This window comes from Taeniopygia guttata, chromosome 2 (genome assembly GCF_048771995.1).
Source record: "Taeniopygia guttata chromosome 2, bTaeGut7.mat, whole genome shotgun sequence".
NCBI lineage: Eukaryota > Metazoa > Chordata > Aves > Passeriformes > Estrildidae > Taeniopygia > Taeniopygia guttata.
Window position 1 is genome coordinate 32,716,441 of NC_133026.1, and position 22,635 is coordinate 32,739,075.

The 22,635-nt window shown below is 38.4% G+C and overlaps 1 protein-coding gene across 5 annotated transcripts in view; it reads right to left on the minus strand.

Annotated features, from left to right (window-relative positions):
- Positions 1–22,635, minus strand: part of OSBPL3 (oxysterol binding protein like 3) — an 87,463-nt gene that overhangs the window by 61,017 nt on the left and 3,811 nt on the right. For all 5 annotated transcript variants that reach the window (XM_030264849.4, XM_030264851.4, XM_002193340.7 and 2 more), the window contains exon 2: positions 7,405–7,523. The gene's annotated coding sequence lies outside the window, so the exon portion shown is untranslated. The remainder of the gene's footprint in view (positions 1–7,404; positions 7,524–22,635) is intronic.

The window sequence follows — 22,635 nt, forward strand, 5'->3', positions numbered from 1 at the left end:
ATCTTGTTCAAGTGTTAATGATCCCTTTTTAATCAAGTCTTAATATGCACAATTATTTTTTCTATGACAAAGCCTTTGTGTTTTAAATGGACACATCATATTGAGTGCATTACCATCAGATTTCTGGGCTATAAGTTAAATGAAATGTGATGCATGGTTATGTAACTGGAAAAAAACATGAGTTTATCTTCCCACAGGTGACAACTGAATCACAGAATACTCTGATTTGGAAAGGACACACAAGGATTGTTGAGTCCAAGTCTTCAGTGAATAGCCTGTACAGCACAGCTGGAGCATCCCACACAGAGCCAGCCATCCAGGCAAAAGATGGTATTAGTGGTTCCTTATTTCTTACAAGATACCACTAAAAGGGCCTCCAGCTTGAAGCCAAAATCCCATTTCAGAAGTATTCCACAAGTTCTGTGACCCCACAACACTGGAGCGGTTGAGGATGAACTGCAGTGCATGGAAAGGAGGAATTCAGGGAGGAATGTCTCCCACCAGAGGGACCCCACACTGGAGCAGGGAAGAGAGTGAGGAGTCCCTCCCCCAGGAGGAAAGAGCAGCAGAGAATGTGTGATGATGTGACTACAGCCCTCATCCCCCACTCCCTGTTCACTGGGAGGAAGGAAGTAGATTTGGAGGTTGAGTCCAGAAAGAAGGGTGGGGTGAAGGGAAGGTGGTTTAAGATTTGGGTTTATTTTTCGTGATCCCATATTTGACAGGCATTAAATTACATTGATTTCCCTCAGTCAAGACTGTTTTGCCCATGACAGCAATTGCTGAGTGCTCTCTCTGTGTACTTATCTTGACCCATGAACCTTTCATTATATTTTCTCTGCCCCATCCAGCTGAGGGGAGTGACAGGGTGGCTTAGGTGGGCACCTGGTGTCAACCCACCACAGCCATTGTGGCAGTCCTTGCACCCTGGTTACCTGCATTTCTTTACCAAGGATTTTGCAAATACAGGATAGACTGAAATTTCACGACTGGCAGAGGAAGCTAGTTGCAGCAGGAGATGCTGAATAATGCCTTTAACAGCTGTTACTTAGCTAGAACCACCTCTTAATTAGTGGCTTCTTTTAGATTTCCTCAATAGCTGTATGGCACCAAAAAAACCACAAAACAACAACATGAGGAAGAAAGGCAACCCAGCAAACAAAAAACAGACAATTCTAGCTCAAAACATAAATATGGAAAAATTTTAATGGTGAAGTACAAACTATAATTTGTGTAAGATAGAACGAACAGCCAACTACAGGCATAGAAAATGTTTATTTCATACTACCCTCCTGACAAATAAAAATCCATTGAACTTTTAAGTTCTAGATTTTGCAGCCTGTCTCACTCCATAGAGTGGAAAATCCAATTTCCTTCAGAGTCCCAAGGCTTGAACTAAAAATGAATGCTTTTCCTATTTCTCCTGAAACAAAAGGTTTTCCCTCAAAAGCTGCTGGCCAAATGCTGAATAGTATTAAGGGTAAAACTATAAACTAGCTTTTCTTAGGGTACATTTTACTTTGCTAACCACCTGTTACTATGATCTTGTCCAATGGTAGCAAAAACAAAAGCAGGCAGGGAGTGGCATGTGACTCATCACAATGTGTTAAACAACATTAACAGTTGAAATCTTCAGAAGCAAAGAGTTGTGGCCCAATAAAAGTTGGCATTAAAAATCATATGCAAAGGGGCAGGGCCATTCTCCAGTCCTCCTTGTCCTTGTCATCACCAACACCAAATTCTATTGATGTCCCTCAACCAGAAACACAAACTTTTTTCATTGTCACCACAGTGAGTACTGCTGCCTCTGGACCATTAAAGCAGCAGAGAGTTTCTACCTTTTAGCTAATGTAAGTGTCCCCAAGAATTAATTTTTTCTTTTTGGAGCATTTGACAGCTTGTTAAAAGTTCCAAACAAATGTTGTGCTACAGAAAGACTGGTGTCAACATTTTGATTAATCCTTTATTATTAAACTTCTAAAGTAGAATAATAACTTGAGATTCTTTGATTTTTCTGAGAGCATAATTCCTGCTGTTTAAAATAAAGTACAGCCTGAAGTACATTCAAGCACACCTGTGGAGAGTCATCAAACTGTTCAGATATTTAAGCACTGGAAGTAAAAAACTCCAGGGGACAAACATACTATGGGCAGAACTTAAGGGGGAAAAATAAGGATAATTTTTGCTACTTTCCAAGGTAAGGCATCATATGAAATCTGGTCTTAAATCAAAAACTTTTCCTCTTCTTCAATAACTTGCTATCCTCCAAAAACACAGCAGCAGAGCCCAAGTCTCCTCCAGATCTAAAGACAGAGAAGTCACCTGGACTTCTCTGAAGGGAAGAGTGGGGAAAGTCATAGTAAAATACACTGCACTGAAGGCTTCTTAGGGCTTTTTCATTATTTTTTTCATCATCATGATTTTATAATCAATTTATTTTCATCATTACTCTGATGCTCACTATTTTGTCTCCAAGTTACCAGACAGTGTGTTTTACTCCGTAACAGGTAACACCTTTCCTGGTTTTCTCTCTGAATGTTCATGTCCTTGAAACATAAGTTGATGTGAGAATGTACTTCTAGTCTGAAAAGTTCTTGCCATGGTTTGGTCACTCAAAAGCACATGTCTCCACAACAGACATTTTGTGAGTGAGATGCATAAAGTTAGGTAAGTTAAAAAAAATTCATTAAACAAATATTGCAAATTTTACATTTTCAGAAAAACATCTTTGTTTATTCATCACTATTGAGAATTATATTTCATCAGGTTTGACCATTCCTCATCCCTCATATATGGTTTGATAAGTGCAAAAAAAAAAAAACTACAAGATTCCATTCTTGGGCAAGCACACAAGGATGAAATAAGATTAAAACACATTAATGTAACAGAAGTCCACTGACTGAAACTGAAGAAGCCACTCAGCCTTATACATGTAGCTCAAAAAAATTATACTGTTAACATTTTACTCCGTCTTTAATATTTATTTCTCCTTGAGAAGTAACTACTTCAATAATCATAATATTTTTCTGCTTAATAGGAAGCTTTTTCCAACCTAAAGAACCAATGTCATTTTCATTTTGTCTTCAAGCACCTGGTGCTACGAGAACCTGCCTTATGAATTAAAACAAGAATATGACCTTTTCTCTGAAGCAAATGTGAGTATAAATGAATCAGTGAATAAGCAACAGCGACTAAAGGCTAAAGCCATCCCCCATTTACTATAATACATGGCAAGACTGGGGAATCACATCCTCATTCCCACACTAGAGGAGCCCACCAACAACTGCAATCTTCTCTTCCACTCTCCTGCATTTAACTTGCACACAGCATTTTGCTGTGGCACAACTGGAAAGAGGGGCCCTGAAGCTATACAACTATACAGCTGTTGGTCACAATTTCTAAGGCCACCTTTGAAGCATGACAAATCTTCTTCTAATCTGTGGCTTTATTTCTAGTTTTCAGCTGGTGGACAAATAAATTACCAGAGTCTACATAAACAAAGGAAGAATTTACCTCATCTTTTTTCAAAAAGATAAGGCTGGCAGAAGCATGTGTTCAAGCATATATTGAAAGACAGAGATGATCTCTTAGAGCTACTGTTAAAAGAAGAGGCAAGTTCTTTTGGCTTCTCCAAGCAAAAAAATAATTGTGTACATCAAAGGATTGAGCTCATGAAAAGTGTATGCCTCTGCTCAGTGAGGGCACGATGAAAACATTTTCACTGGTAAGAATATGGACTATTTGTGTCATTTTCTGTAAGCAAAATGCAGAATCTCACTTCATAAAATCCTCACTATAATGTCAGTAAGGAGGCAACTTGTTCCAGTTGCTAAAACAGGAAGGGTGACCCAGCTGGTTGTCTCTGGAACAACCAGACACACAGCAGTTGCTACTTCGCTCTGCATTTAAGCTTAAGGAATCTAAAGGTTCCATAACAGGAGACAAGACTCATGATCTCCTAAGTTGCTTTTGGCTATGCTAATTAGCTATTTAAGCACTTAAAGTTCATAGTATTTACCAAAGTAGGAAGCAATAACTATTAAAGACCTGAATTTTCATGTGTGTGGCATACTCTGCCCTTAATCCAGGGAGAATGGTCTGTCACCTTGGCACCGCAGGGCTGAGGAGTTCACAGCCTTGTCACACCACCTCAAGCCAAACATCAGCCTGACACATTCTGCATTTACAAGAAACAATTTGCCCTAAGAGATGCATTTAAATGATAAATAATATCCTGCTGCATTAATGAAACTGTGATGTATATTTCATTCACATTTTCATCATTTCACAAACACTTATTTTCTACTGAAACGAGTCCTAAAAATCACTTTATTCTGAGATCACATAAAATCAGCAGCCTGCTTGTTTCAAACAGGTCCTCTGTCTAAGCAGGTGTTTTCTGTTTTAGATCAAAGTATCTACGGCTAAAATGAAAAGATACAAATTACACTTCCATGAGGTTGGTAACCTGCTTATTCACCCCTCCCAACCACAGATGATACTCAGATTTAACTGTTTTGGTCTTTAAGAACAACAAAATGAATTTGTTTCAATAGCAACAAGGAAGACAAGAAGTTAACAAACAGCCTTTTCCTTCCCTTCTTCACTTTTTTTTTTGCAGGGGGTTTACCTATGCTACTTATATACTGGACAAGTTAGTGTAAATATTTCATAGCTAATTCAAAAAGAAACACATCTGAGGAAAGTGGCTTAAATTTATAGTCCTGAGCTTGTACACAAAAGCTAGAGTTGTATATTCGTTATTTCTTCATTCACAAGCACATGCATGCAAAGATTTGGCCTCTTTTTCCTTCAGAGGAATTAATAAATGACATATTTTAACACAGAATTTTGTTCGGTATGAACAAGTTTCCATATAACCCTATTAGTAAAGAGCTGGCAGACAGCACTGAGCTGCTAATATTCAGCTTAAAAAGTAAAATTAAATACCTTTCACAAGTAAGATAAAATGAAATAGCCAATTTTACATAATATTTGTACCAAAGAACTCAGCTTGGAATTTTAGGTTGGCAAAACTAACAGAAAATGCCAACAAAGACCAGAATACACAAGGTTTTCATGAAGTTTCCTTTAAAAAAATGTGTGTGGACTGAAGATCACTTCTTTCCCTGCATTTTCCTACATTCAAGAGAGCAGTAAAAAAATCTTCTAAAGGCTCAGTGACATATGGAAGTTGCTTCTGTAACAGCCATAGATTCAATGTTCAAGCTTGTAAAAATGAATTTAAGATAGCCACTTAAAGATGACTTCACTTTGAGCACCAGCTACTGTTTCTTTCCTTTTTCAAAAGATACAGAACTATTTAGTGAAATCATTCCATGTGTTAATGTAAGATTTAATGTATCTCAAAAAAACAGGGTGTTACAAGGTATAAATGCATTCTGAGAATATACACCAACAGGATTGTACTGCATCAGGATGAAAATGGAAGTATTACTGTTAAGGTAAATCCTAATTCTCATTTCAGTCTTCTGCTGCTGCTGTTAGAGGAGCAATGAAAAATTCCCTCTTTGTAACTGTTCAAATGCTGTCAGCCCTGTATGCCTGTAAATCTACCACCCTTGCTATCAAAGTTGCCTTTCAATGGTGAACACTAGAAAGATTAGGACAAGCACATAAGGTCTTGACCAGAGTTTTTCACAGGTTTCCTGCATGACTCCATGTGAAGTCACAAACGTATCTGTTCTGCAGGAACCCCCTCTGTAAATAAAATTGCCACATGTTGCACACTGGGGTGGGGCAGGTCTGTGTTCATTTCTGCCTTGTACAGTAATGCTTTAAAAGGCATGAGGCAATCAAAAAACTTTGGTTTGCTATTTAAACATAAAACTTCCCAACTTTATCAGCGAGCTGTTTTGTAATAGTGTTGATAAACTCCACTATCTCCATAGGTAAAAGGATCCTGCAGTAACTGGGCACCTCCCATTGGAGCAGTGTGACAGTACCTACCAACAGAAATAACCAAGTGAAAGTATTTTCCACTCCTTGCTCTCCTCCACTGACACATTTACAGCTTCTAATTTAGAGAAGCTGAAAACATATGTGGTTTTTAATGTGCTTTACAGCAGTCACACCTAGCAAAGATTCAGTCCTTGTGCCTGCTACACACTTCAGTTCTCGTGACTCATCGCCAGCTTTCCAGAGGAAAGCAAGTTCTCATGGGCATCACAGAGCCCGTGATACCTTTTACAGGCTCACAAGAGAAACAGAGATGCAGCCTAAAAATTCACCAAGTTTAAAGCAGTGGTTAAGCCTACACAGACACAGATGCAAGTACAATAAGAAATTAGTGCAAACAGCAGTGCTCTATTCTGGTTTACAAGTATAAGTTCCATGTAAGTCTATCAAGACAGACTTTAAAAACATCAATTTATACACAGGACTGTAAGAACTACAAAGTTCAGAATACTCAGCCTTCCAAAACTGCAATCAGATATGTAAATTATGTGCATATAAAGCCTCAGACATCCTAACCAGCTTATGTGCTCTAAAATACTAATTAAGTCCCTACAGGTTTAAAAGGAAAGAATATATATATTTATAAACACACACACAAATACAAACATTAAAAGTTGAAATGCAGCACAAGCAGCCAGCCAGAAAGTTCAAATACATTATCAACATTCCTACACCAAAAGAGAAATAGTTAAGCATTCAGAATGCATTGTGACTACATTTACATATTATTAGAGAAGATAAAATGCCACAAGTACCATTACTGGAAATATGACTCAGGACAGAATAATCTCACAATTAGTGAACACTCAGGCAAAAAAACCCACCAGCAGGACAAGAAGTATTTCAATGTCACCAATAACACAGTCTCAACCTTGCCCAAGTCCTATATTTGGCTGCAGTCTGGAGAGAACACTTCAGAATGAAACACAAACCACATAGTCCAAAGGTACAATGGGTGAGTCTCCCTTCCTGACTCAATGTGTGATCAGTGGAAAGCCCAAAGCCTTAGACTGAAGGGAACCCAAACACAGTACAATACAACAAATGGTATTTTCCCCCATTTCCCTCAAAAGCAACACAGCTTTGAGGTATTTTTGAAAAATTACCCTTGTCTCAGCAGAATAAAAGGTTACATTAGCACAATTTCAGGCTTATCTATTCTATTTCCTTGTTACTTCCTTCTATTCTTCTAGACATCTAATTAAGCACCATGTCTTATCCCAAAAGGGGACTGAACTGCTGCCCCTTCTCAGCTTTACTGTAGACCTCTCTCTTCTCCATTGACTGAGTAATTCTTCATACCAGGATGCTTCTTACACAACTTCTTGATCATGCTTTCTGTAGGCTAAAACAGGCTCCACACCAATTTAACCACTGCTTTCCTAGAAGGAGAGCAACACAGCTGTGAGAGGATGACTGACTTACAGTGGGTGGGTAGGATCACTGCCACCAGGAAGGATCCAAATCTCTTCTCTTACAGAAGTGAAAGTATGAGCTATTCCATTAGGCAAGATGTGCAAGCTCACATGAGTCTTGTGTTGGATCTGAAAAACAAACCAAAAAATCAGATGAGAAATAAAACTTCCTGCTGCATTGTTCTTTCATACCTGAGAAGCAACAAGTAGAATAGATGAATATCTGAAAATTTTTCCGCCTTGATTTTTGTGCATCCTCCTCTCCCAAAATATTTCCCTAAAATACAGCATCTACAGCTGATACTTTTTTTCTGAAAGATATGCATTAAAAATTCAGGTTAGCCACATTCTCCCATACAATTATGCAACTTGAGTTTTTGTCTACTAATGCACTGTGAGAGCAATGCATTTTGTAACAGAAACCCTTCTTGCTCCGAAGATCCAGAACTCTGCACAAGTGTGTAACTCTACTGAGACTGTGGGGAACCCACCCAAACACCTTGATAGCACAAAAACAAGAAAGAAGAATCCTGAACAGAAATAGATGCCGGGGTACTACTCTTGGACGAACTTGTAACATTATTCAGCCATTGCTTTGAAGCATCTAACACAGGGCTTGGATGTTAAGTCAAATGCACTTTTTCTGAAGACTATCCAATTTTACAGTTTTAGCAGCCTGCAAGACTTCTCTGTATAGTGTGAACACTACCAAAAAGAAATTATGACAAAGTTTAACATGATCCATTTGAGCTAAAAAAGAACAATGGTTTAGTCAGCCTTTATATTCACGGACTGCATGGTCCTTCATTCCAATTATTAGATTTGAATTTCTATTGCCCTGAGTCAGTTCCCATATCAGCTTGATGATAAATTTTCCAAAAGTCTGCAATCAATCAGCCCCAGACAAACCAGCATCTGACTACCACATACTGTTTATAAAAACTAGCACATTGTTAAGCTTTCTCTGATGCTGAGGCTTTCCTGATCTTTCTTCAAAATCAATATGAGAAACAAAGAATTCTTCAAATTACTTGCGATAATAGTTTTGAATTTAGATTACTGTTACAATTTAACTCTTTCTTAGCTATTATTTCTACATGCTGTCATAGACTACAGCTTTAATTCAGTAATGAAATGAAATTCTTCTGCATTTCTTGATTTGACATTACTGCCCTTATTTAATATTATTCTTACAGTCTTAGCATATTTTCCAAGGAAAAAGGAAATTCTTTTCCCTGTTTTCAACTCAGAGTTTTGAGCTATACTTTTGTCTTCTCTTATCAGCTGTCTACATTTAATATCTCCTAATTTCACATTTACACTCAATTTCTTGCTTCTTCTATATCAATCCTAAAAATGCCACTGTCCCCATCTGGTTTGTAGTTTAAATATCTGTGATTTAATTTTAGGGTAATTTAATACATGAACTTGTGTACTTTTATTCATCTAAGTATTAAGGCTGAAAGTTTTTTAAACTAGAGTAAGAAAGAACACTTGATGTGTTAACTTTGATATTTTTGATTAATCTAAGGTTTTTTCATTGTACTGCCTTTTAAGATTAGAGTCCTAAAATAGCTATTAATATAAGAGCCTATTGACATTTTTAGCCTGTAGGAACATGCAGTGGGCAGAGGCAGCTGAAATAACAACATATTTGAGCGATGAACCAGCTTTATAATTTTATTACTCAGACTTTCTTGAATCTATGGCTGGCATTTTTCCCAGTAACTCAAAAATTAAGCTGTTCTACATTTGAAACTTCCAACTAATCATGTATTAAAAACTTCTAGTGGTTAAGGCAACTGAATAACCTTATAAAAAGATTGCAAAAAACCCCAACAAGATAGATCTGAAAAAACTGTGCCTTTAATTCTCTGTGCTATTCGCATGAACACTGTAAGAAAAACAGGAAAAAAATTATCTGGTACAAATTACAAAAAACTATGTTAGTTACTGGGAGTATATGACATATCATATTGAAGTAACAGAGACCTTAGAGGAGTCCGAGAAGGACCCTTAAGTAAAATGACAGATAAAAGGAGATACAGCCTAAGCATCCTTCACTGGGTGCCTTAGGCCATCAGCAGTTCAGGAAGCCAAGGCTTGTATCAACCACTCAGTCACCCCATAAAGCCAAGCAATGCCTTTGGTGTTCCACAATCTTTCCACAGTTTTGCATAGACGTCAAGTTCTCCTCCTTCTGAAATGAAATTTCCCCCACAGTTTGCTGGTCCAAAAAAGGCTCCATTCTCCCCCTTGGTCCCCAAACCACTGTATTCAAGAGATTTCTTCTGATCAGTGAGCATAAAATAGCACTCAACAGATTTTGTTTCTGAATATTATGCAACACAGGTACACAATTTCTAAAATCATCTGGGAAATCCAGATCAGCTTGATGGCACTGTTGATAGATTTTTAACTTTTTCTGTGTCTGTGTAATAAAATAGTTGCACAGACATACTCAAGAACATTAGACCAGAAAAACTCTAGAGCCTGATGCACTGGAATAGAAGGACAAACTGAGCCACAAACATGTCTCGCAGTGGATGACTATAGATCATATGAGCATCATAGAAGGATGTTCATTTAATGCTGAATGGAGAAAATTAATTATTTGGTACCCAAGGGAAAAAAAGAATGAACACGCAATAAATGACCTTTTAACAAACCTACTGCAATTAATTAATCTGGTTTGTACTGTATTAGTCCTAAGAAGCTACATATTTCTAACTGTTTCCAGAAGAACCTACCAGGAGTGTAAAAAAGACTCAGTCTGGCAATAGACTGCAATTTGGTATAAGTCTGCATCAAGCAGAACCGGGCCCTTGAGGAGGAACCAGGCAATTCTCTCCCCTCTCAAAGTTAGCCATTTATCCCCACGGCAAGTTCTACTAAATCTGGTAGCAAAATAACTACAGAGAGAAATCAGAGGGGAAAACTAATTCCATTAATAACTAAAGAGGGAAAAAGCCAAATTTTTAGCCATAGTATTTCCAGAGTCATTTCACTCTGAAAGCATAAAGATGATGAAAAGAGCAAACCAGGCATCTGCTGATTGGAGGGTAGAGCAGAACCACCTCTTTCAAAAGCAACATGGGACTGTGGGGGTTTACACTGAAAATGGAAGTAGGAACAAAGTGGGAACAGTAAGAAAGTAACTTCTCCAAAACAACCTGCACCAGACACACCTTCTAAAATGCATAATTTAATGAATGTAAGCAAAAGTTAACAGTAATGCCAAGTCTGACTAGAACCAAACATTAAAATTTTACTGTTTGCCTGACGGATAAGTCAGTCTCAAGTGTCATTATACAGTGCTAGCTTTAATTGCTCCCAGCTAAATATAGCTTTCAGAATTTAATAGCTCCCCCTCAGCTTTTCTGTCTTTCAAGGAGGGAAAGATCTTCTTGTTAGAAAAAGCACACAGGCATACACAGTGGCATGTTGCCGCAGCGAAGCAGGAAGCAAGCCATTAAGATGATTACATTAGTCTCCAACACTCATTCAGAACTCCTGTTTTTCAGGAGACCAAATATCTCCCTGTTCCACCACTCTGGTTCCAGTTACAGCAGGTGATGGAAGCATGCATACCTTTCCAAACTAAGCCATTTTCCTGCTCTATTAGCAGGCTGTAAATCTTGCTTTCCCTGTGCTTCCAGTCAAAGATGATGTCTTTGCCAGCAAGCTGCCGTGGTGCCCACACACTTCTTCCTGTGCCACCTCTCTGGGCACCATGGGGCAAGGAAGAGGAGCAAGGCTACATGCTCATATACAGCCTACCCCTTCCCTGCAGCCACTGTATTGGCACAACTTACATGAGAGGGTCCAAAATCTTCTGGAACAGCTGAGACTGCAGCATTCTGATAAAGGCATGAAACAATTTCTCTCTTCTGCCTTCTAATACCCAATAAGGATCTCAAAAAATCTAATGCAAAGTTCCATATAGCAAGCTTCATTTTCCCCTCTCCGAGCTGATAACGGGTTTCACTCAGAAAATTTGGCTGACAGCTAGAAATGTGTTCTATGAATTCAGCATTTCTGTTCACCTTCATTTTAGAGGTCATTATGTAATTAAAGCACTCACAGCTTTTCTACAGTCCATGGAGTTAAATTAAAAGTAACTACTACTGCAATGACAAGTCTTCCCACTTTCCCTCAGGCCAGAACTCCAAACTTTGTTCTCTCCCCTCCAAACCATCATCTGACCATCATACTATTTTCTCTCTGGTTTCATCCATCCCCTTCTCCTTTATTGAGTGGGGAAAAGAAGAATAATGCTACTTATGGAAAAGAACGTATTTACCAGACCATATGAATCACCAAATACCACATTACCTGGCCCTTCACTTCAGCTGAAAAATTCCAAGATTGCCTGTGTTAGAGCTATGCAAGCACTTTAGAAACACTGCCTGGAGGGCTGCCAAGAAGTACCCACTACACTGAACAAGACCAAAGGTAGTATTGCCACTGATTTTCTGCCCTCTGACCTACCATTTCTGAGGTCAGACCAGGCTGAATAGAACAGGCTAAAGGAACTATGTCTGTTTTATGTTTAAGAGAGGTTTTAAAGCAAGCCTCCTGACGTGTTGCCTCCATGACACTGTTCTGCACTGGGACATCTGTGTTCTACTGCTAGCTGAGCTGCCCCAGAACAGAAAGGCTCCCTACTGTCAGTGCAGGTGCAGGCTTCATTTACCAACTTCTGGTAAAGCACAGAATCATGACACTCATTCCCATTAAGAGTCTTCTTTCTGAAGTAGCAAGTGAAAGTGTGGATAAATAGCATCAAAAATAGGGATGAGTACTGGAGGCATTTTGTATACTAGATCTGGCTACTTGTACAGAACACGTTTTTATTTTAAAATTCTGCTGGCCAGAACAGACTATTTGGAGAAAATGAAGGTTGCAAAAACCTGCAAAGTGTACAAAACATCACACATGTACTGTGGATAAATATATGTGTTAGCTGCCACAAATCAGAGCTCAGTGCCCCAAAACTCCATGGGGCTCTTCCAAGCTGAGCTGTTCCGCTCCCAGGCAACACCAACCAGAGAGAGGCAGGGCAGGCAGCCTGTCAGCCAGGGCTGCACAAGTCCTGAGCACCAAACAGCCTCTTCCCACATCTGAAACCACCCTGTGAGGTGCAGCGAGCAGGGACACACCACATGCTGCCTTTTGAGAAAAAAAGTGACAAACCCATGCAAGCGAAAGGAGGGAGGAACCATGGAGATCAGCCAACACAACTGCAGCATCAGAGCAGAAAGAAAGCATGCAGCCACGGAAGATAAACACACAATGCTTCTAAATCTGGATCTGGGGATTAGCAGGAGAGAAAAGATACCAGAGAAAGGTAATTTGTTTCCTTATCATCCGTAATACTGAAGAGACTTTGCTCTCCCCTCCATAATTGGAACATCTACAGTGTAACTCCTTCCCCTCTTAAGAGTCATGTGTATATAAAAAAGCCACACAAAAAAAAAGAAAAAAGACATTATCAGCCTCAGGTCAGGACAATTGCGACCTAAATACTCACAAAACTGTCATGAAGGCATTAATTCAAAAGCAATTATGTTAAAACAACAAGATATATCAGAGTAAATATATGACATCCACCAGAATAAATAAATACCATCCTGCAGAAGCTTCAACCTAATCCACAGTAAGTTTATTTTCTTGAACAAAAAAGAAAGCCAAACAGATGTGACCAGTCAAGATGTTGACAAATTCCAGAATCTATTTATTTACCAGATGTTTTCCTCTACATCTGATGACCTGCAAATTTGCCTTAGCTGTAGCAGTGGCTGCTGATCAACCTTGGCAATAGCTACTACTGTATTTGTGACTGAAAGAAAATGACATATAATAATTTTCAGTTAAGTATTTATACTCATTTGTGCAACATGAGGCTTTTTTTATGTTTATAAAATATTAAAAGACACATTTAAGTGAACAGTTTCACATATATTGGCTTTCCCCTTCTCCTTTGCTCTTTATGTATTTCCCTGCTGATTCAAAGCTATATTCTATCTGAGTGTACAAGGTTACTTAAGAAGGGGGGACAGAGCCTAGAGATTATTTATATGGCAGGACTTCAAACAATTGATCCAGCTATATCTCAAGTGATTTGATAAAGAGGCATTAAAATAATGAGCAGAGAAAAAGATGGGTGGACCATTACAGCATGTCAGAGTCACTCAGCAGGACTCTCCTGCTCAAGGACTCTCAATTATGAGACAAGGACACTGACCATGAAGGACAAGGTGACACACTCTGGGAGGGAATTACAGATGAAAGTGAGAAGTGAGAGATGTTGAGACAACCTCCCCAGCCAACCTCGATGCACAAGAAAAGGAAAATCAGAATGTGACCAAGAAGGACTCTTATCTCTGATTGTTTGATAAAGGGCTGAAAGTCCTAGCACAGATTAGAACAGGGTTCAGGCAGAAAAGTAGTCTGCCTGGGTAAACAGGCATGACGAGATAAAACACTCTAAAGCATTTGTGTACTTACAAAAAAGAGGCCTCCACTACAAAACTAATGCACCTGAATTAAATACAAGACTAAATATCATAGGGACAACAGCATCTTAGTGGCTAAAACATAATGAAATGCACATGATATTCAAAAAAGCCCATAGAGGTAGAGGGTGTTCAAATATACACCACTTAATATTGTGATAAGATTTTTTTTTTTAAAAAAACACCCCAAATACACCATTGCAAAAGAACTTAGAGAATCCATGTAAAAATAAAAATAAAACAAAAAACACCAAACCAAAACCAACCACACTTAAAAAGGACAGCCTTGCTCAGAGTCTGCAGTAGATTCAAAGAAACCAGCATTGCTACTGACTTTATTTTATTAGAATGAAAAATATCCCAGTGAGTTGGGCATTAGAAGAGATTAACTTCTGACTCATATGAAGTTTAAGTAGTCAGGTAGACTGAGGAGTTCAGATTCTATAAACTGAAAATGCTGAGCTGCTGCTTCATTAAATGTGGATAAACAAACCTGGAAATGCCTCATGGGATGCAGCATGGAGTAGACAACTTGAAAGATGAAATAGCCCCAACTAAGTAAGCACTTCACCACAGCTCCCAAAAGGCAGAGAACAAGTTGATTAAAGAAGTTGCACCTCAGATGCTAAAGTACAGAAATAAAGTTATAGCTTAACAATTTTTTGCTTTAAAAGATATTAGAAATTAAATTCAACACCTCACAGAAACTATGTGAAGTAGTAACCTGGATATGAAAATTTCTTAGTAAAGAAATAAATATAGGATGTTGACTATGAAACAGACCTGGAAATTATGAAAACCAGCATGAAGTTAAAAGTAACATCTTCCTGGGCATGTGTGAAAAAAACCAGATGAAACCACTACAGATTTCTGCAAAAAAAGAGGCAGATTAAATTGTACATAGAGTTGCAAATAAAACTTTGATGCTTTCTCAAGCTTTTGTGTCTACTTCACCTCTAGCCAATAAAATAATTTAAAACCTACAATCTGTATTTCTAAAGCAGATAAAAAAACCCTGCTGGAGATATTCTCTGATGGCAGGACAACAGAATACCTGTCTTTAGAGCTGAAGCTGAGGGGAAACGTAAAAAGACATCAGCTCTACTACAAACAGTACCATGCAGTCAATAGTAACAGAGTAATTTTTATAAAAAATTAAAAACAAACAGGAGAAATCTTAGATCACATCTGGACTCAACAACAGCTGCATTTAAAAAAAGTTGGCAATGATCTTATTTTTTAGAAGAATTGCAAAGTGACTGACTAGCCACAGACAAAAAATTTCCAGGCTGGATACGGATCACCAGAAGAAGTTGCAAGAATTATCTTAGACCTAGTTTTGAAGTGTCTACTAAAAGTTGCTGCTCAGAAAAGGTATAGAGGCACATCTGATGCACTGAGCAACTAGGACACCAGGTGAGAGGGGCCACATGCACAGAAGCAGTTCCCAGGGGTCTGGATGTCGAGGTGACCCCGAGAATGCACAAGTCCTTGCTTCCCAGCCCACGCAGCTAAAGAAGTCGGAATGCGTAGGGTCGGCTTCACAAGGTTGTTTATTTTCTCTTATCTATAACATGCTTTCTCAAGGAGCTGTGGTCTGTCTAGCAGGTCAGTCTGGGACAGACCCCAACCCCCTTGGGGTGGTGTTACCATTTTATACTAGAAACTACATGTACTATGTTTACCATAATGTGCCAATATCCATCATTTATGTTGGACAGTGTGTCATTACCTCAAAACAATAGAAAAGTGTCACCATCACAGCAAGACATGGAGGGCAAAAAGGAGAAGAAGGTCAGGACATGCCCAAATCCCTCCATCTTGAATTTTTTCCCCTTGAATCCCTTATTTTAAAACCCTAAAATTCTTCTTTTTCACCCTGTGTTAATTCAGCTACCACACTACTCAAACCCTTGTGGCTTGTAATTCCTCATACAAAGTTGGTAGTTTTCCCACAGGCTAAAATCAAAGCCACAGGTGTTTTTGACTTCATGCCAAGGCCTCCAAGGCCCCTGCCAGGGTCTTGAGACAGCCAGGGCAGCCAGAGGGATGTCCTGGGTTCCCACAGCAGTGACAGGGAATGCAGTTTATCAGCCCTGGAGGCAAGGTCAGGGTCCAAGGACTAAGCCAAGCGAAGTTCTGCTGAGACAGTGGGAAGTGACTAAGGAGAGGAAGGCACTCAAACGCATGGAATACGTGTTTGATCAATTCATTTCCAAATTAATGAAGGTATGAAAAGAGAAAAGAGCTACCCATTACATAAATTAAGGCATTTCCTACATCAAAAAAAAAAATCACTGCCAGTATCTAATCTGGTCAGAAAATTTAAAAATAGCACCTAAGACACAGGTGAGATATATTTAAGTTTATACAAGGAAGATTGACAGCATAATATTGTTCTGAAATGAGTACTGCAAGCATACCTAATCAGCCATATCACAAGATTCCCTGCATCTCTTCAAGTCTAAATGCAAGTCTCCTAAACTGACTGGGGGAAAGAGAGTCTCCCCTACAAGGAGTGAATACTGCTTTACAAAGGGTGCAAATGCTCCTAAAAATATTGTGAGAAAACACCAATTTTATCCAACTATACATAGAAGCTGGTTTTGGGTACTTTCAGCCAGGATCCTGGAATAAAGTTTTAGTCCAAACACGTAAGCTTTGAAATAATTTGTTAATGAGACAAGCTTTGACAACTTTAAGATAATGCTTGGGAACTTTGCAAACAGGAATATATAAATGCATTGACTGCAACAAATACTGAACATGAGAATTCACAAACTCCCTTCCAGCTGTGCAGTGCAGCCACGTTCAGCAAGGAAGTCTTTATATATCACTTGCCAATGTTATTATTGCTGATTTAATCTGGGCTGAAAACTGACCTTGCGTTAATATTCTTAGGTTTCCATTAATAAAAAGAAATTACTTCATCTTTACCCTCTTACATGTATTCCTTCTGTGGAAAGTTTTTGTGTGTCTTTATGGGATTTTTTAAGGAATATAATTTTTTTTAAGTGGCAGATCAAGGAAATGGTATGTTTTAGAGTCTATGTTTAGGCTACCAGTCATAGATAACTTCAATTACATCAATTCTGACAATGAAAGTTACACATATTTCCTTCTTCATTTGATGTCAATGCTTTGCATGTCCTTGCCTTTCCAAAGACAACTCCAGTCCCCAGACACAGAGAAACAAGCACTTCAGAATCTCAATGCAAGAAGGAAGTAGGAGATTAGAACAATTCCCTTATTCAAAGTCAATCCAAGCACAAATCTAACCCATCTATGCCTTGCAGGTTTTTTTTTGCACTCCTCCTACATTTCACAAAGCATTTTTGCATGCAAATGTGTCAGAGGCATTCAAAGGCTGGGCAAAACAGCTTCATAAGATGACTTGGCTGTATTTACTCAAAACACCCTCATGATTTTCAAGGGCCAAAAAAACCCACAAGGAAATAAAAAAGCAGTCAGTAAACCAGAATCAAAAGAGAAGAATTTAAGTTTTGTACATTCACATTTAAGAAAAAATAGAAAATCCTGTTTCCCTGCCCTTCATCCCTAGTTCTATTACTGAATACCACCATTCCTCTCATCTTTTAGTGCATTATGCTGGGCTAATACAAGACATGATTTTATCAATAAATTAATGTACAAATGCACAGCCTATACCATCTCTCTTCTTAAATAAACCATCACAAGGTAGATCAAGTAGCAATGCAGCTGCAGAGTGTTGAGTAAAGATATTAAGAAAGAAAATCCCTCAAGAATTCTAGTTCTGGAAAACGTGAGTGCTGGGAGACAGGCCATAGTGAGAAAAGCATTCCATCTTTCTAATGGTCAAGAGACAAACTTTTTTTCTTTTTAGTTTAGAACATAAAATTCACTTAACAGCCAGCAAAGACGATCCTTTTGTAGAAAGGCTCTGGAGAGTGAACTACTATTTAAATTTGAGTAAACCAGAATCAAACAACTCTCATCCTGCACTGAATAGAAGGGTGTGTTTATGCTAATCATGCATTCTACTCATATTAAAGTAAATAATGCAAACTCACTTGACAAGTGTTCTGGCAAAAAAGGAAAACAAATGAATTTATAAACCACACTTATCAAATATGCCATTTTGTCAAAGACTGACATTACTTCCTTTTCCTTGTTTCAAAAACAAGCAAACAAACAGCAAGTGTCATCAGTGAAAGTGTTATCCTGGCAATGGCTCTGCTGTTGATTTTCAAGTGCAAGCATTGATCCTGCTGAACTTCAAGTAGTAAAGTACAATATAGTATTACACACAGGAAAATAAGCTGTAAAATTGTGTCCATGTGTGGAGAGAAGTCTATGATTCAGTCATCCTGTGGAAAAGTCTAACTTCTTATCTCCAAATCTGAAGTTCCATATTTATTCAGCGAATGAAAAAACATGATTTCAGCAAAGCATTTGTATTCTTGGTTCTAAGAAATAGGATGTTAAAAAAGCTTGTTTCAACAAAACAAACTGGATATCAGTTAAAAAGCAAGAACTTATTTTATCTACAGTAGCACTTCTCTACCTCAGCAAGTCCTCCTTCCTCAACAATTTTATACTCTCTAAGCACTGGAAGATATTTAATAAGTGAGCCTTAGTTTTATAAGGTTTATAAAGTTATAATTTTGAGTGCTTCAGGTTTAATGTCTTACAGTTGAAACTGGTGGATTTGAAAGACAGTAAGAAATTTAAGTGAACTCACTGATATAACTTTTTTTTTTTTATTTTTAAACAACAGGAAAGAATGAATGTGTTTTATACTTCCTGAATTTCAGCAGCTGTGGCAGTAGTGTAAGAACTATGAATTGTTAACTTCCTAGTTAGGTCACTCAGTAAAACAATATCAGTACTATTCAGTTAAGGAAGACAAGAATCAATCATAATACTTTGGCTTGATATTTTTGGCACAGAAATCTTCCTGGAATCTAAACCCAGCTGGCTGCTTTCTCAGCCTAGAAATGTTATGGATACCAGAGTTGTAGGCAAATGAGGGCCCATGATACCATGATACATCTTTGTTGAGGGTTCATGATACATCTTTGTTGAGAGTTGTTGTCCATCATTCTATTCACTAAATAGTACTTGTTGACACTAGTAAGAGCACACCTACTGAATTCACATATTAAAAACCAGTATCTTTCTTGCCAAGACATGACAAATTCCTGCAGACCAACACCTAAACTCTTTTCCTTCCATTGTTTGACCTTAATCAGAAAGCAAACAAGAAATATTAACTCTTCTTTCCTAACACAGTTGTTAGCTGAGTTCAATAACAGGATGAGATCTGGCCAAGATTCTCCTTTCTTCATACACGTATTGCTGTTACTTGACTTCAGTATTAAGCAAATTAGAAAACTCCAGTAGCTCTAGCTCTTTTTAAAACTCAAATTGTCTCAGACAGACATCACCAATCCTCCACAGGAAGCCTACTCCAACACTGGTGCACCCTTTTGTATGAGAGATGACCTGTACCCCAACCACAAGGTTGCTTATTGACTTTAAGGTCCAGGCAAAACCAGAAAAAACACCAAAACTCTGGCTGGCTTTTACAAATTAATTTAAGATTTTGAAGAGCAGAATTGCACCACACTAAGCTTCAAAATACCCTAGTAAAATTATCACAGAATGGCTCAAGATGGAAGGGATCACCTCAGTTGGAGGGCATCTGGTCCATCTCCCCACTCAAGCAGAATCACCTGAAATGGGTTATCCAGGATCACATCCAGAATGCTTTTGAGTATCTCCAAGGAGGGAGACTGCATCTTCTCTGGGCAACCTGTGCACCTGCTCAGTCACCCTCCTTTTCAGTGAAGGAAAAACTTTCTGATGTTCAGATGGAACCTCTCCTCTTTCAAGGCCCATTGTCTCTGGTCCTCTCACATACCTTAAGAAGTGACAAAGCCATTATCAGAATGTTATCTTTTAAGGAAACTGAACATAGCTGTTCCAAATGATTCAGCTAACCCTATTTAACAGTAACAGCAAGTAAGATGGAGTTCTGACAAGTTCCCTGGGTAGACCATAGACCATAAATTACTCTTATTAGCAAAAAAAAAACAGTTAGGGAGAAGCCTTCTCTTCAGGCATTGTCTTAATGCATTTAATACATTTTCCTTACATTTTCCTGGTTTGTTTTTTGTTTGTTTTTTTTTTTTGTTGTTGTTGTTGTTTTGTTTCTTTATTCCAATATTGCTTATTTAATAAGGAAATACCTTCAATCTTTCAGCAAAAATGTAAGCTCCAAACAGCCTGATGCATTCTAGGTGGCCTACCTTCGTTGGAGGTGGTGAATCATTGCTAAAAAGATAGACCTGCTACCTAAATGGCTGCACAGTTCCCAAGAATTAAGAGCTCACGTGCTGCTATGCTGTACAGACACAGATACATGCAGTTGATGGGGAAAACCCCACACAGCTACCCAACTGTGGAAAGGCATCTCTCAGCAAGTACCAGCCTGCCTTCCTTTGGCAAGCAGCAAGGTATCAGGGAGTGAACCTGAGAGCCACCACAAACTCCTAACCACAGTCATCTTGAACTAGCAGAGACTCAGTAGCCCACATCCTTTGGAGCTCACTTCATCTGCTCCTAAGTACACAGAACATAATCACTTGCCTGTCTTCAGGACCACTGTTGCTACTGATGATTTACACATTGTTATTTTAAATCAGTCAAGCACTACCACAGAAGATTAACAGACACTTGCTGTTTCCTTTTTTAAGGTATACGAGACTGTCAGTGCCTGAGTCACCTTCATAGTGAAACTTCCTCCCTTCCTCCCATCATAAATTGCACTTTAATTCAGATTTTATGCTGTCAAAGCTTTGTAGGGAATCTCAGCACTCGTATTTGTCACAAGCAAGAGATATCAAAAAATGATAGAATCATTCACTCTCCTTCAGAATACAGTATTTTACCAGACTATTAAACAAACTTCTTTTTTAGCAGCACAGTTACAGCCAATATAGTCTTAGCTGCCAGAATGAGCAAGATGCATTCCACATCATATTCAGGGCAGATGCCACGGTTATGCCTCACAGCCTGAGGTAGCACGAGAACCTTTTTGACAGAAACACTTAGCAAGACTGGTCTTGAAGTCATATGTTGTCACTGCAGACAGGACAGAAAAAGTCCTGTAAAAATAAGAATTGTATATTTCCCTTCAGCAACTATGAGCATGAAGTAACTCTATCCCTCCTCAAGGCTATTTTTCTAGGCACACTGACAAAGCAATTACCTTGGAGAAGAGGGAGACATTGCAACAAAATGTTTTTAATATGTGTGACTGGCAAGATGGAAAAAAAGTAGTACCAGAGACCTAAATCCTACCCTGCTCACACAAAAACTTGAAGGGCAGGACTTGACCTTCTGTAACAAGCAGAATTAACAGTGACACCGATGGGTTTGTGCACTGAGAAGGATAAAGTCTCTGGCACACATGGTGCTTTCCCTGATTGCCAGGCTGTTCAGAAATTGTCTCTTCAGGGGTTTCAGCTACTCTCTGGGCAGAGTGTACATGTGAGGTAAATGGAGTATATCCACACAGCTGCTCCTTATCAGAACCATGAACACCAGGAACTTCATTCATTTTCACCACCAACCATATGAAAGTGGAACAGACTAAAATCGGAACAGTAAAAAAGTGATCACTATGATTAGGAAAAGTGTCCAGAATCATGAAAGTAAGTGGCATCAGATAAGAGAGAAGTGACCTAAAATTGACCTAAGTGACTGGCACACGAGACAGTAGACTACAGCTGTGATAACAGACTCTGCAATATCATCATTAGTAATAATAAAAGAATTGGCTGGAACTAAGATGGGTGAAAAGTATGACTGCATTCAGTAAGGGAAATATTTCAGATTTTTACCCTGGTAACATTCATCAGAGGATGCACAGAATGGCCAGAAAACACAATATTACTTTTTTTTTTTTTTTCCTAATGATAATAAAAAAGTCACTACTGAAATTCAATAGATACACTACAGTAAACACAGAAACACTTACAAACAAGGACGAGTTTCTTACCTTTACTACTTTGTATTGTTACTGTCTTTTTTCTATGTAGAGCAATTATCTACAACTGCTGCATGACAACTGTAGCACCACATACTACCATGGTTTTGCTGTGATTCTTCTCAGGTTTAAATTCAACCAGAATGGAGGCAGAATCTGAAGATTCTGAATTGAAGATTCAGTTAAAAAGTTGCTAATATGTAAAAATGAATCAAAAGAAAAATGTAATTAATTCTCAGTCTATGCATTACATTGGAAAGCAGAGGCAAGGGCATGTGCATTTGTTTGCACGCTCATATTAATATGATTGCCAAAGAAAATGTTCAGAAGGAAATAGTTAAGTGTTGACACGGCAGCAGCTGTACTTGCCAAACTAAATATGATTCAGGTATCAAACCCCCACAACTTAAAGACTAGAGAGGAAATGTTCAGTTCAGGTACTTGTAATTTAACAGCTGGACTTGAAAATGACAAATCTAAACCCACAGATACATACACACACCTCATGGCTGCGCAAGGAATGCAGAGCTTGACTAGCATGCTTTTCAATGACTTCAAAGGACAAGTTTTCACATTCAGTCTAAGCAGTTACAATACTGACAAACAACAGAGACACATAAAACATCCTATCTGCAGCCTTTCTCCTGTGACTTACCAGATGCTATTAGGCAGCCACTATCTTTATGTC